Consider the following 15,850-nt stretch of genomic DNA (forward strand, 5'->3'; position numbering starts at 1 on the left):
TGTGCAAGAGTCAGAAGACCTCAGTTCTATTCTTTTAGTCCTGGGACAGTTATGACTTTGATTGGGAAATCCGTTAACTTCTTTGGTCATATTTTCCTTTTCTGAAAATTATAATAACACAATAATTTTAAGAGTTGGAGGCACCTCAACAAACCATCTAGTTCAACTCATTCCTTAATGGTCTCTTTATTCAGTCATTTAATCATGTCACAATGCACCAGGTCTACTCTCTCTTGAAGTCTGTCCAAGATCATATTTCTTGTTTCCATGACACTATTTATCCATCTCAACTTCTGCTGTTCCCTTATCCTTAAAATTTTCCCCAAATCACACATTCACATGCCATTCTGCTTTTGCACAGCTAGAATTGTCAGGGAATTTTCTGATACTGAATTTAAATCTGCTTTTCCCTAACCATCAATGATACTCATGGTTTTGCCCTCTGAGGTCAAACAGAACATAGCTAATATCTCCTCTATATGACATTCTGCAAACATTATAAGACAGTGATCATCTCTTCCTTGAGTTTTCTCTTTTCCAAGTGAAACATGTCCAGGTATTCCAACCAATTTTCATCTCAACCTACTTGCTCTCTTTTGTTCTCCAGATTACCAATATATCTTTTAAAGCAAGACCCTAAGAACTTAATACAACTGTTCAAGTAAGGTTTGATAAGGGTATGGAAGTACTGTCCCATTTAACACATTCAAAGAAAACTTTTTTTTTGTTTGATTCATATCAAGCTTAAAGTCCATCAAAACCACCAGTTATTTTTCAGAACAACTGCTATATTTAGGCTTTCCCCAAGTTATACTTGTGAAGTTGATTATTTTTGTTATCTAAATGTAAGACTAGGTCTTATTTTTATCGAATTTCAATCTATTTAAATTCAGCTCAAGGCTCTTGCGGGTCAGGATGCCTTTGCAGTCCAGTTCTGTTTTCCACAATGTTAGCTTTCTCTACCAACTTAGTTTATCTGCAAATTTTGATAAGTATGTAATCTAAGCATTGATAAGAAGATAAAACAGCATAGGCCCAAAGACTTGCTACCAAACCATGATTAATTAGTCTGATTCTGGCTATCCAAATAGTCCTGAATCCATTTGATTAAGCTAAATCCACATCATTACCCCTTCATCTATCAGATGAAGAAGAAATGAAGAATTTACAATTCTGTCTCAAAACTTGCTCCTTATAAAGCCAGACCAGCTCTTTGCCATTTCCTCTGTTCTTTCTGGATGTCCATCAACTATCAGTTTAATATGTTCTAGAACTTGTCCATAAACAGATATCAAGCTCACCAGTATATAGTTTGAAAACTATATTGTTCCCTTTTTGGAAATTTACTCTTCTCCAGGATTGTGAAGGCAGTTCAGTAAATAAAGCACTGGGTCTGGAGTCAGAAAGAAACAAGTTCAAATACAGTCTCAGGAACTTACTAGCTGTGTGACCCTGGGAAGAATCCACCCTAATTTATCTCTATCATGACCGCCATATGAAGTCACGACATGAGATACCAGTGAATGCCTGAACAAAAGAGTATTGTAGTACTTCTCCTGTTTTCTTGTGTGTGTGTATGTGTGTGTGTGTGTGTGTGTTGTTAATTATCATTATCTTTTCCACTCCAAACAAAGCTTTAGATAATTTCTTACAAATCAGAAATGGTATGAATCCATTAATTTATTTTATGCTACATATTTTTAGCTTACTAGATGAAACCATGGTGTAGTAGAAAGCAGGTCTTGGGAGTCATGAAGAGCTGAAGGCAGGATACTTTTGACACATAATGGCCTTGTGATCTTGCATAAGCCATTTAAACTTTTAATACCCTAAGCAACATTCTACAACTTTAAGTGGCATTAAACGTTCTAATACACACTAATAGAAGAAATTTCCTTAAGGCAAATTCCTTATGCCAATGAAATCACAGTCTCCTCAAAAATGAAAATTAAAATTTCCTTCTTGGATTAAGGAAATCTTCAAGTCTCCAAAACAATAGGTGTTACATTATTTTCCTTTCTCTAATTACCCTAAACCTAATTTCTTTTCAACTTTGAGGAATGTTTCCTTATGCTAATATTCTGGAATATTATTTTTATTGGTGTATAGCAATCAGAGCAATATACTATATCTCAAATATGGATCTCATCATTTTGTATAAGGCTAGGATCATGTTTGTTACTGTTTTTGCACAAAGCTTTTCAGTTTCCTTTTGCATATTGGTTCTTGAATTAGATTGTAACTCCTAAGGGACAGAGACTATCTTTTTCTTATTTGTATCCCCAGTCCCTGGCACAGAGGTGTTTATTGAATATACTGCACAAGAGAGTCAAGAGTTAATAAACATTTAGAAAGTATCTACTATGCATGAGGCACTGTGCTAAGTGCTGAAGACACAAAGAAAGATATGTAGGGCGGTCTGGAAGGTGGTACAGGAAAGGAGGCTACCAGCAATTCTGAGCACGTTGAAGTCATGAAGCCTGAAGGGGGAATATCTGAGGAGGTGTGAGTTTCTGAGTTGATTTCATTTTGCAAAATAATGAGTTTCTGTAGATGATAGAGTCTAGGAAAATAGTTGAGTGGGAATTACACGAATTTGCTGGATGTCATCCTTAAGCGAACTTGTGTTCCATTCAGTACAATAGTTATTTGTCTATACCTGTATTATTTCTTCCAGCACAGGTGATATGTGCGGTGCTTAGAGAACTGGCCTTGAGATAAGGAAGAAGTGGGTTCAAGATCAATCTTTCTTACACATGTACATACACTTCCCCACACATAAGTTTCAAGAACCTGAACAAGATGTGAGTTTCTAAGTTAATTTCATCTTGTAGTACAAGTTTCTGGAGAAAACAAGGTCCAGGAAAGTAAGTAACTAAGTGATAATATGTTAATGCCAACATTATGTTGCCCTTTGTGGTAATATCAATGTATTAGACTATTTACTATGTACAATGTACTAGACTTCAGAGAAAAGTCTGTAGGCTCCTTTCTCGAGTCTGAACTATTAGTTTTTGTTTTTTGGGGTTTTTTTTTGCTTTTTCTCCCCTCTACTCTATTCCATTGATCAACTAGTCTATTTCTTAGCCAATACCAGATGGTTTTGGTAACTGCTGCTTTATAATATAATTTTAGATCTGGTACAGCTAGGCCACCTTCATTTGATTTTTTTTTCCATTAATTTCCTTGAAATTCTTGATCTTTTGTTTTTCCATATGAACTTTGTTGTTATTTTTTTCTAGGTCATTAAAATAGTTGTTTGGGAGTCTGATTGGTATAATGCTAAATGAATAGATTAGTTTAGGTATAAACTATTACTTTCTGGATAATTTTTTCGATTAATCTAGAAATATAGTAATTTGGGTTATTTTACACTAATTATTTTAGTGGAATTTTAGCTCATAATGAAAATGCTTTCCCACAATTTTATTCTCTTTACTCTCCAATTCCTTTGCCAGCCTTTAAGAGTCTGTAAAATTTATCTATCAAGACATAATGTCAACTATAAATTTTGAGACTTTATTGTGCACAGTTGTCCATGCAGTTTTACCAAGATCTTAGATAAGTTTTGTTCTCAAACTGATTACTAAGCATCTTATTGTGTACAAAAAAGAATTTGTTCCTTATCTCTAAGTTCAACACTCTTCCCAAACACAAGGTTATTCAATTTTTTTAAGTTGGGGTTTGGACTAGGGCAAAATTTTTTTGCAAGTTTAAATAGGTTATACCTATTGGTTCTCCTTTATCCACATGAATACTTTCCCCTGAAAGAACTCTTAATAAATTAATAAAATCTGTTTTTGCCATACAGAATCTATATGGTCTTCCATCAAGTAGGTTATAATTCTGATCACTGATCCTATTCTTTATATGCTTGTCATTCATACTAAATAGGCTGATGAGGGCTTTTAATGAATCCTACACTCTCCTTTCCGTATCTATTGCCACAATCCTAGTTCAGGCTCTTAATACCTTAGCAGAACAGTAATATTAATAAGTCATCTAAGCTATTGCAATAGCCTTATCATCTCCCTTTCTGAACACTGTTTCCTCTGATTAATCTATTTTTCACATAGCTGCTAGATTAATCTTCCTCATATGTAGGTCTGATCATGTCCTTCATCTATTTAAACTCATTCAATGGTTACTGTCAACTGAATTAAGTTGAAAGTTCTGAGGCAGGTACTAAAAGTTCTCCACAATTTGCCTCCAACCTACCTGATCAGCTTTAACTTACACATACTATGCTACAGACAAAATTAGCAATTCATTACCTGCTGAAAAACTCCTATACTTTCCTATTTCTGTGTCTTTCTTCTCAGATCTTCAATTTATTAAAATTCTATTCATACTTTTAACTTCAAATACTAAATTCTCTTTTCAGATCATCTGATTATGAGCAAGAACCTTATGTATGAAAATGATCCTCATCTGCTTAAAATCATTTAATAGTGTCATTTAACCTTTTAGAACCTCAGACAACTTTCTAAGACTTTTAAGTTGTAGAGATAGCACAGATCTCATTCAGAGAAGTCACTATCTAGTAAGATCATGGGTCTAATTAAAAAAAGATATATCTCCTCTAAATGCCATTAAATTAGAAATACGGTCTCATTTATGTTAGCATCCCAAAATATCTAATAAAGCACTTAATAGGGCACTGAAGAAAGAATTGTTGAATTGTACTGTATACACAAGATATTCAATAAATGCTACTGACAACTAAAATGAGTTCTTTTACTAGAGGGAATGAAAAAGTAGGAAAAGATAAGACGAGTCACTTTTGCTTTTTATTAGCAATACTAATGACAGGTTTAGTAGCAAAAGAGGTTGAAGCTATTTTTAAAAAATGGGATTTTCAATTATTTATGGATTTCAATTATCCAGGGTCCTTCACATTCCTACTACCATGGATAATTATGAATTGTCTACAGAGGTTTCTACTTCATCATCCAAATGAAAACAGTCTCTTTTGCGGTAGAATTTACCCAAACTCTGAAATGCTTTAAGGAGTGGTTTGAAGATTTGGAGAGAATGAAGGGTTTTGGTTTGGCTTTTTGTATATATGATTTAAAATCTTGCTATCAGTAATTTAAATGTTCCATTAAAGGTCTTTCAATAAGGAATATATTTTAAGAAGAAAAATTTAAATGCATACAACCTAAGGATACTTGCATACAACCAAAAGTGTTAAGTATTTTATTCAAACTTAAAAAAAAAAAAGCTTAAAGGTTTCCATTCAATCAATCAAACAATCAATTGATCAAATGATTATGTGTGAGGCATTAAGGAAACAAAGGCAAAACATACTCAGCTATCAAAGAATTTAAGTTCTTTAGGGGAAAACAATATTAATATGCATATGTATATATGCAATTATATACTATTGGAGGGAGGATACTAGCAATTAGGGAGGAAATCTGGAAAGGCTTCTTAGAGATTCATAAGCTGAATCTTGAAGTAAGAGAATCCACCAGGTAGAAGTGAGAAGGCAATGCATTCCAGCCTAGATTGTGAACGGCTTTAAGTCAACGGAAGTTTATGTTACATCCTATATGCTATAGAAAGTTCATTGAATAGAAGTTGGCTTATGGGGAGAGACTGAAGCAAGGAAATTGCTTAAAGTCATTAGAATAGTCCAGAAGAGAGATGATGAGAACCTGAAGTGATGGGTTATGTGAGTAGTGAAAAAAGGATGGAAGTGAGAGATCCAAAATTTGGCAACTGATTAGATATGAGCAAGATGAAAGAGTGAGAACACTACAGTGGAGTTACCAACCAGTTTTCTAGCATGCCAGCTTGAACTTGTCTATATTTTAACTCGTACATTGCATCACTACTGTGACCTTATCTGGTCTTGAATATTGTGGGAACTCCAGTTAAATGTGTCTATGAGCCTACCTTTTTTTTTTTTTTTTTTTTTAATTAAAGCCTTTTATTTTTAAAACATATGCATGGATACTTTTTCAACACTGGTCCTTGCAAAACCTCTTATTCCAAATTTCTCCTCCCTTTCTACCCTTCCCTAGCTGGCAAGTTATCCAATACATGTAAACATATCTACACAACTATCTTACTGTATAAGAAAAATCAGATCAAAAAGAAAAAAAAATTAGAAAGAAAACAAAATGCAAGCAAACAACAAAAACAGTTTAAAAGCTATGTTCCCACTCAGTTCTCACAGTCCTCTCTCTGGATATAGATGGCTCTCTTCATCACAAGATAATTGGAACTGGCCTCATCATGTCATTGATGAAAAGAGACACGACCATCAGAATTGATCATCATATAATCTGTTGTTGCCATGTACTTTACTTTACATATTAATACATGTACATGCCTCCCTTTCCCAGTTCTGTTCATTTCTCTCTGCATCAGTTCACATAAGTACAGGCCTCTCTGAAATCATCCTGCTGATTGTTTCTTATAGAATAATAATATTCCATAACATTCCGTATAAATAATATATCATAATTTATTCAACCATTCTCCAACTGATGGGCATTAGTTTCTTGCCACTACAAAAAAGGCTGCCACAAACATTTTTGCATATGTGGGTCCTTTTCCCTTCTTTATGATCTCTTTGGGATATAAGCCCAATTAAACTTTCCAAAGAATATTAAGAGTAATACATTTAGAGTGGGAGTTACCTTTGAGGCCATTTTACAAATGAGGAAACTGAGATCCAACCAAGCTTAAATGACTTGCTCAAGGTCATAAAGGTGAAAGTGATTTGAATCAAGCAGCTCCTCTCTTCCACTGCTCCCCTTCTCCATAATTCTATTAGCAAATCTTGTGAGACTAAAATTAAGGATAAAAGGGACTTTTTTCTCTTGATATTGTTAAATTTAGATCTGCATACATATTATGGGAGTCATATACTACCTCAAATAGAGAAACACAATGGAGTTGATTACACTTTAGGTTGCTGCAATTCAATAGAAAGGGTAACTTTAGAATACTACTACTTTTCCCCAAATGTAAGAAAAAATTTTTTCTCATTAAGAAAAAATTGGAACCCCCCCCCAAACAACTTCTTTTAGTCATTCCCTTGCAGCAAAATCTGCTCCTACTTTTCTTAAACCTGAAATGATTCTGAGGCAACTGTGTCTTCTGTTATAGCTGGGATTGCTCATCCAAAGAGTTTACCTATAAAAATAAACAAAAAACCACCCCTAAACCCTAAAAAACTAAAAACTAACAAGCCCTTCTCCCCTGACCGTCTCTAAAATGACATAACTGTGGCATAAATGATAATACAAAATAACTCATATACCATACACACGCAAACACAACTTGGAACTTTTCTAATGGTACTGAATAAAGGCTGGTTAAGAGCTTAAGATCTGGTCCATGTTGAACTGCTGCCACAACCCACCCTATCTCATGAGCATTCTATAAAATGACCAGTAATATTAAATGTTTTGCTTTTCTATTTATATTCCTTTGCTCTTATTGTAGAGTTTCCTTTAGAAGCAGTGAAGTGTTAAGAGTTTTAAAAATTGATTAACAGATGTGATTTTGCTTATATCTTACATAAATGCTCTGGCTGGCTGCATACCATTGATTACCAGGGGTTCAGTTTACAGCAACTAATTGCTCTCTTTGCTGTTGTTTTGATATAAAACTCAAGAGCAAATATGTTTTCAAAACTCTTGTCTTTGTTGCTTGAGTCAGAAGTGACTGGAGGCAAACCCAGTGGAGTAAATTTTCCCTTCTTTAAAATAATTGCTCTCTCATCAGTCTGTGAAGAAAGTTTCCAAATTGTGGAGTTCTAATTGGAAAGCCTGCATTATGCATGCAATGACAAACTATGTTGTGCTGAATGGGATTTTTTATCCTTTTCTTAAGGGATTAACTCTGTGCCAGATTTTGAACAATGACTGCTTCACCACTGAATTGGCATTTTTTTTTTTTAAAGAACAAAATCAAAGGCATTTCAGTAAGTCTCTGGACTTAAGTTAATTTTTTTAGACCCTCTGTGGGTGAGCTGACAGTACAACTGATGTTGCTATTAATGGCCTTTACCTGTATATGAAAATGACTGATTTATCAACTACCAAGATTTTATGCTTATGACCTACACCAATATTCTATTAAATCAGTAAGACTATTTTTAGCTTATGTTAAAAATCATTATAAGCCTTTGATCCTAAGCTTCTATAAAACATTTATTGAAGAAGCCCCTTAAACTCTTAAATTTCATTTCCTGTTTTATTTTATTCTTTTGAATGCAAGATTCTTGCAAATTAGGGAGTTTTATTCATTATATTTGTATCCTCAACATCTAGGTACAATGATTGACATACACTTGATGAATGACTTCTCACCAAATGCTGACAAAATGGCAAGCAGGGCTTTATTTCTACATGCTGTTCTCTCCACTTTAAATTCCTCCCCTACATCTTTGACTATTCAAAATTCTAGATATATTTCACTACCTCAAATTGCACCTCATCCATGAAATTTTTCTTGATCTCCTCTGAATTTATTCAATTAAATTCAATAATTAATTAAAGATTTGACACATACAGAGCATTATAAATAAAAAATGAAAAATGTTTCATAAAAATGAAATACAATCTGTATCCTTAAGGTGCTTACATTCTGTGTTTGTATGATCCAATATGGACAAAGATAAGTAAATAAATATGGACTCATACAAAATAATTTAAAGGGTGGAGGTAAAGTCTCCTTTAGGAGATGACTGAGTTGTACTATCAGGCAGAAGTGAGGAACATACAGGTTCACCTAAAAAAGTACAGAGGTGGGAGATGCAAATGTCATATATAGCCAGATCAACTTGAAAGTAATGAAACCATATAAAGAGCAGTAAGTAACAATTATATTTTAATATGTAATAACACTTAAATGATGGTGAGGAAGAAGTCATATTGTGGAAGGCCTTAATTTTCAGGCAGAGGATTTTGTATTTTATGAAGCCACTTAAGATTTCTAAGTATGACAGTGACACAAATTTGGTAGTGTTTGAGAGGAGAGTGACTAGAAGCAGGTAGATCAATGAGGAAGCTACAGCAACGACAAGGTAAGAATAAAGGCCTGAACCAGGATAAAGGCTGTGGAAATGCAAGTTGAAGGATTTTAATGATATTATAGAGGCAGAATGAATAAGATAAGATATGGATATAAGATATCATCAAGATGATTCTGAGATTGTGAATCTGACTGGTCAAGTCATGACCCTACTCAATTTACTCTTGGCTTCTTATTACCTGTAGAATCAAACATAAACTCTTCTATTTGGCATTTAAATAATTAAATTCTATTCTACCTTCTCTAGTTTTTTTTTTATATGCTTATTATTCATTCTTCAAAATGACCTTCCATTTCTTGCCTTAGTTTCTTTGCACAGGCCATATTCTGTGCCTAGGATGGCTTCCTTCTTCAAATACCTAGTTTTACAGTTTTCTTTAAGACTAAAGTACTATATTAAAATGTATTGGACTACCTGCCATCTAGGGGAGAGGGTAGAGGGAGGGGAAAATTTGAGACAGAAGGTTTTGCAAGGGTCAATGATGAAAAATTACTCATGCATATGTTTTGTAAATAAAAAGCTTTAATTAAAAAAAAAAAAAAGACTAAAGTACCACATAAGGCAAGAGGCCTTTCTTACTCTCTCAACCTCCCACTCCCTAAATGCTAATATCTAAACTTAGCTATCTCCTTCAATAAGAATCAAAGATCTTGAAAGACAAGGATTGTTTTGCTTTTGTCTTTCTCCTATAAACTAGCACTGTGATCGATTGGCAACTCCAATAAAAATAAGAAATTTGAAAATGGAATGGGTTTATAGGAAATATATATAGTAAGTTCTGCTTTGGAGAGGTTGAGTTTGAGCTGTCTAAAAGACAACTAGGTGTCAATATTCAGGAGGCAATTGGCAATAGGGGATTCACCCCTCCTTTCTCCAAAACTCCACAATATTTCTTTGTACTTCTGTTACTACATTTACAATAGCCTGCTTTGGAATATGGTTACTTGTTCACTTGTTTTGTCCTCTGTAAAGACAGAAAATTCCTTTGGGACAGGGCTATAGTTTGTTCATCTTTTTGGTTACTACAGTTCCTAGAGCTTAGTATTAGATGCTGAAAAATTATTTGATTGGAGTGGAAAGATGTAATGGGCTGAGGCTTGAGTTGATGCACTGAGGTCCCAAGCACATGAGGCTAAATAGTAATTGGACCATACCCTATTAATATATAAGCTTGGAGAAGGGGAGGAAATGGCTCAGTGGATAGAGCACCAGCCTTGAAGTCAAGAGGACCTGAGTTCAAATCCAGCCTCATACACTTAACAATTCCTGGTTGTATGACCATGGGCAAGTCACTTAACCCCAACTGCCTCAGCAAAAAGCAAAAAGAAGAAGAGAAACAAACAGAAAAGAGAGAGAGAGGTCTGAGCTCTCCTCCCCCCTTCCTTTTTCACTCCCTGCCTCCACCCACCAGAATCGTCATTTCCTATACAACATATCAGGACTTGCACAAAGAGTGGGCAGGGGCCATTCTTTCTCTAAGCTTATATATTAATAGAGTATGGTCCAATTACTATTTAGCCTCATGTGCTTGGGACCTCAGTGCATCAACTCAAGCCTCAGCCCATTACAGAAAGATATGCTAAACCCAAACCTGGGCAGTTCATGGATTACAGCATTTATTAAACAGCTCTTGTGTTACTTGCTGAGCTAGAAAAATTAAATCACTTCTTCAAGGAGCTGATATTCTTTAGGGATAGGGTAAAGACTAAATATATGCACATAAATATATACAAAATGAACATAGGTCAAATTTTTTTGGGGGGAGGCATTAATCTTTGAAATGGGGGAGAAAAATAAGGAAATGGTTTGAAGGTGGTGGCATTTAACCTAAATTTGAAGAAAACTAGGGACTCTTAAGATTCAGAGGTGAGGAAGGGGGACCCTGAAAAGCAACCAGGTCAGGCCAGTTTATAAGTGAAGAGAGATAACATATACTAAGGTTGTAAAAGTAGGATAGGGCCAGTTTGTGAAGAGTATAGTAAATGCTTAATAGATATACCAAAAATCTACCTAATGTCTTTACTGAATATATGAGAGGCATGTTCAAATCTCTTTTTAAAATTTATCACTATGGCAGCTAGTAGCATGGAGGATGGATTAAAGAGGGCAGATTTGAAGCAGAGAAACCTTTTAGAAATCATGATGTCAGGGGGGGAAAAAAAAAAAAAACACGGCCAGAAAAAAAAAAACAAAACAAAAATAATTTGAGCTGTCCAAAAAAAAAGTTGCCTCAGGAAGTAGTGAGTTTCCCTTCCCAGAAATTTTCAAGAAAGTAATTACTTGTCAGAAATGTTAAATGAGGATTCTTTTGGTGTACGGGTTGGATTAGATGGTTGCTGAGATCCTTTTTAATCCTCTTTAACTCTCACACACAATAATGTGTGCATATGTATGTTCTTTGCAATAGTCTAGTTGATGGAAAATTAATAAAAAAAATCTTTTTTTATAGCTTACTGTGTTCCAGACAAAGTGCAGTGCTAAGGGCCACAGCTACAAACAAAAGCAAGTAAGTTTATCTCTGCCTTCAAAGAGCCGAAGTTCTTAAAGAGAAAGATAACATATATAGAACCTAGAGTTGGAAACAAGAGGAAGAAGTGGTGCCAGAGAATCCAAGTTCCATTCCTGTGGGAAGAGAGAGAGGCATGGAGATGGATGGGAAATGATGGGCCTCTGAATTACTGGTGGCAGCTATGGCATCATGTGTAGAAGTTTCAACAATGAGAATTAAAGCCTGCAGTACTAGATTGCTAAAGGAATTATCTGACTAAACGGGTGGCTGGTTTTTCATCTTTCCCTAGAAATAGATCAAAGTTTTCACAAAGTTGAACATTCCCTTTTTCAAAAGTTTATTCATAAAGGGAAGAATGAAAATCAACTACAGAAGCAGATATTTTCTTCCAATAAAATTTGTCTTGGGGCAGCTAGGTGGTGCAGTGGATAAAGCACCAGCTCTGAAATCAGGAAGATCTGAGTTCAAATTCCGTCTCAGACACTTAACACTTCCTGGCTGTGTGACTCTGAACAAGTCACTTAATCCCAACTGCCTCAGCAATAAATAAATAAATTAAATTAAAAATTAAAAAAGAATTTGTCTCAATGAATAAGGACAAAAGAAACCACAAATCTCATTGGTTTGGATAATCTGGGGAGGCCATTCTGAATTATAGAATGTTCTGCAAGATATTCTAGTTATATGCTCAAAAAGTTATCAAACTGTGTGTAATCCAGCAGTGTTACTACTGGGTTTATATCCCAAAGAGATCTTAAAGAAGGGAAAGGGACCTGTATGTGCAAGAATGTTTGTGGCAGCCCTGTTTGTAGTGGCCAGAAAATGGAAATTGAGTGGATGCCCATCAATTGGAGAATGGCTGAATAAATTGTGGTATATGAATGTTATGGAATATTATTGTTCGGTAAGAAACGATAAGCAGGATGAATACAGAGAGGCTTGGAGAGACATGAACTGATTCTGAGTGAAATGAACAGGAGCAGAAGATTATTATTTACTTCAACAACAATACTATACGATGATCAATTCTGATGGACGTGGCCCACTTCAACAATGAGATGAACCAAATCAGCTCCAATAGAGCAGTAATGAAATGAACCAGCTACACCCAGGGAAAGAACTCTGGGAGATGACTATGAACCACTACATAGAATTCCCAATCTCTCTATTTTTGTCCGCCTGCATTTTTGATTTCCTTCACAGGCTAATTGTATACTATTTCAAAGTCCTACTCTTTTTATACAGCAAAATAACTGTTTGGACATGTATACATAGATTGTATTTAACTTATACTTTAACATATTTAACATGTATTGGTCAACCTGCCATCTGGGGGAAGGGATGGAGGGAAGGAGAGAAAAAGTTGGAACAAAAGGATTTGCAACTGTCAATGCTGAAAAATTACCTATGCATATAATTTGTAAATAAAAAGCTATTTAAAAAAAGATATTCTAGTTGTTAATAACAACACCTACCTTCCAGGATTATTGTGAAGATCAAATGAAATAATAACTGTAATGTGCTTAATATAGTGCCTGACTTAGAAACAATGCTATATAAATTGCCCATTATTGTCATTTTTTTTTCTGAAGATGCCAGATTGTCAGGCAGCATAAGAGGTATGGAGATAAAGACAAAAATAAAAATCAGGCCTTATCCTCAAAGAGTTTATATTATGCCAACTGAAATGTATTTAGGGGGCAGTGAGATGTCAGTCTTCTCATAACAAAAGAAAACTGTTACCCAGATAGAAAGAGTTCTGTTAAAAATAGTTTGGCCCACAGAAATCCCCCAATTTATGCCAAAGGACACAGAGCCATTGGGCATATGTTGTCTTCTGGCCTTTCTTTTACACAGAAACAAAGACATCTAGGATACAAATGTTTTGCCAGGATTGGAAGAAAATAACCAGTCAGTCAGAAATATTTCTTCCCAGCAGACTAGGGAAATGCTAAACTCATGCTCAGGGGGGTTGGGTACAATTCGCTTCTATGCTTAGTAGATGGCTAAATCCCTCAAGACTAAATGTAAAAAAGGAGTTTCTGAAAAAAAAAACTATAATCATCCCTACAAGAAATATATCTTGACTGGCTAATAAAAATAGGAAGAAAAGGAAGCATTTCTTATCTTCTGACCCCAATCTTACCTGAATGAATTTCAGGCTCGATACTCAGAAAAGAACTGAACCAAAGTGGTCCTTCCCAGACATAATCCCATCCCCAAGGAATGAACAAATATCATCCCTGGAAGGTCACATGACTATGAATACTCTGGTGAGACAAAATCTTATGACCCATAGAGAGCATAAAATGATCTACCTAGTCAATAGTGGTAATCCTTTGCATCTTCCAAAAAAATTCAGTTTTCTGACTTCCAAGTGCATATACAATAATTTGTTCCCTTAATTAAAGGAACAAACATCTACCCAGCAATCTGTTATGCCTTATTGATTCATTTAGGAAATCATTTTTTAACACAGTACAATAATAAACTTTAGCCCAGTTTGTTACCAGATTATCATGAATTCCAAATTAGTTGAGTCTACCTTAACAGAATTTTATTTTAAGTTTTTCAAATCAAATGGCACAAGGGAATTGGATACAAAACTAATATCTTCTCCCTGAAAGGCTATTTTCTCAATTTCTCAAGGTGACTTTCTAGAACAATTCTTCCTTAGGCAAGATACTGGGATCAAAAATATCAGGCCCCATTTAAATGATATAGTTTTAAAAGATAACAAAAAAGAATCTCATTATGCTACAGACCTTTTGAGCAATGACACACTAAACTGCGCTTACCTTTACAGATCTTTCGCTGAGTGTTTAAATTTGGTATCATCAATTCCCTTCTTTACAGCAAGGCCATCCTTCTTGCTTTCAGCAACACCTCTGCAGTGACATCTAAGCTGGTATTGGCCTGATTCAGCTCTGAAGTGTTATCCAAGTTGTTGGGTGAGAACACAGTAACCTGGCTCTATGCAAATGATACATCACCCACATCCTGCATGCACTATACACAAACGTACACATAAGCATGCACACATGTGCACATTCCTTCCCTTGTTCCTTCCCATCTACAGGATTCTAAGTCCATTTTCTTTAGGGTCCAATTCCTGGGAAGATCCTCAACAGACTGATCTTGTTAAAAGATCAAAGTTGAGTTTCTTTTTAATAGGGGAATATGACAAACAAATGCGTATGTGCTTTTTGTTTCTTGTGCCAAATTCTGTGAAATTAAAAATGGGGATAGAAGAAAGTATAAACATTTTAAACAACTCTCTATTATTCAAGATGTAATTGTAATTCATATATTTTCACTTAATATGTCATTTCTAAAATATCCAATAGTTTTCAGAATATAGCAAAATAAAAGCCATCATCATCTTTATCTTCATTGTCATCATTGTCGTCGTCATCATCATCATTATTTCACAGTCAATGGTTAGGGGGAAACAATTTGTCCTGGCTTCCTTTTCTCTCTAAATCATTCTCCAAGATAAGAAAGCATGGCTCTCATGACAGATTTGATTCTTCATTCCATGTTATTATTAGCACTCCTGCATCCCTCTGTTAAACACTTCTGCTTTTATCACAAAGGGTCTGTCTCAAGAATATAACCTCAACTTTCTCTTCACCAGTGTCCCTCTCCCCTCATAACTCAATTTAGGTTTCCAATTTTTTTCCCCCTCAATACTATAAGTTATATACTAATGGATTTTAGTAATGATCTTTCTTTCCCAGTCAACTCCTGTTCCTTTCATTGGTTTCCATGTTCTATTTCTGACTCTTATGCATTTATTTCTTTCTTTTCAGATATCCCACTGATTCAGTTTATAATCATTCATTATAATCATTCGCAAAACTTCATTTTGTGACAAAATTACTTTGTTTTGTAATCACTATTACCATAGCCCTCAGTACTTCAAAACTGTAGTCTCTTCTTAAAATGGGTGACCATTTTAAAGAAAGGGAAGGTAGAGGGTAGGAGAAGATCAGTAAGTACTGATTTCTCAAGATCATTTCTGATGACCATTGCTAGTCCTTCACTTTTCTCCACCAATTCTCTGACTACACATCAATATACAAACAGATGCACAGAACTTACAAAAGCTTTAAATAGCAGGAGTTAACGAAATTTAATAAGCTCTATTCCACTGGATAGTGTTTCCAAAAGAATCTGTCTATGGGAGATGGAGAATTTAGCTATAGGCAAACTTCTGTGTTTTCTCAAGCTGATGATCAAGGAGAAAATAAAAGATGGTATGGAAGAGGGTGGGAAAGTATGAT

The 15,850-nt window shown here is 34.9% G+C and overlaps 1 protein-coding gene across 4 annotated transcripts in view; it reads right to left on the minus strand.

Moving 5' to 3' along the window:
* BTBD9 (BTB domain containing 9) overlaps positions 1 to 15,850 on the minus strand; it is a 460,740-nt gene that overhangs the window by 114,682 nt on the left and 330,208 nt on the right. The window lies entirely within an intron of this gene.

The sequence above is a fragment of the Antechinus flavipes genome, chromosome 4 (genome assembly GCF_016432865.1).
Source record: "Antechinus flavipes isolate AdamAnt ecotype Samford, QLD, Australia chromosome 4, AdamAnt_v2, whole genome shotgun sequence".
Lineage (NCBI taxonomy): Eukaryota > Metazoa > Chordata > Mammalia > Dasyuromorphia > Dasyuridae > Antechinus > Antechinus flavipes.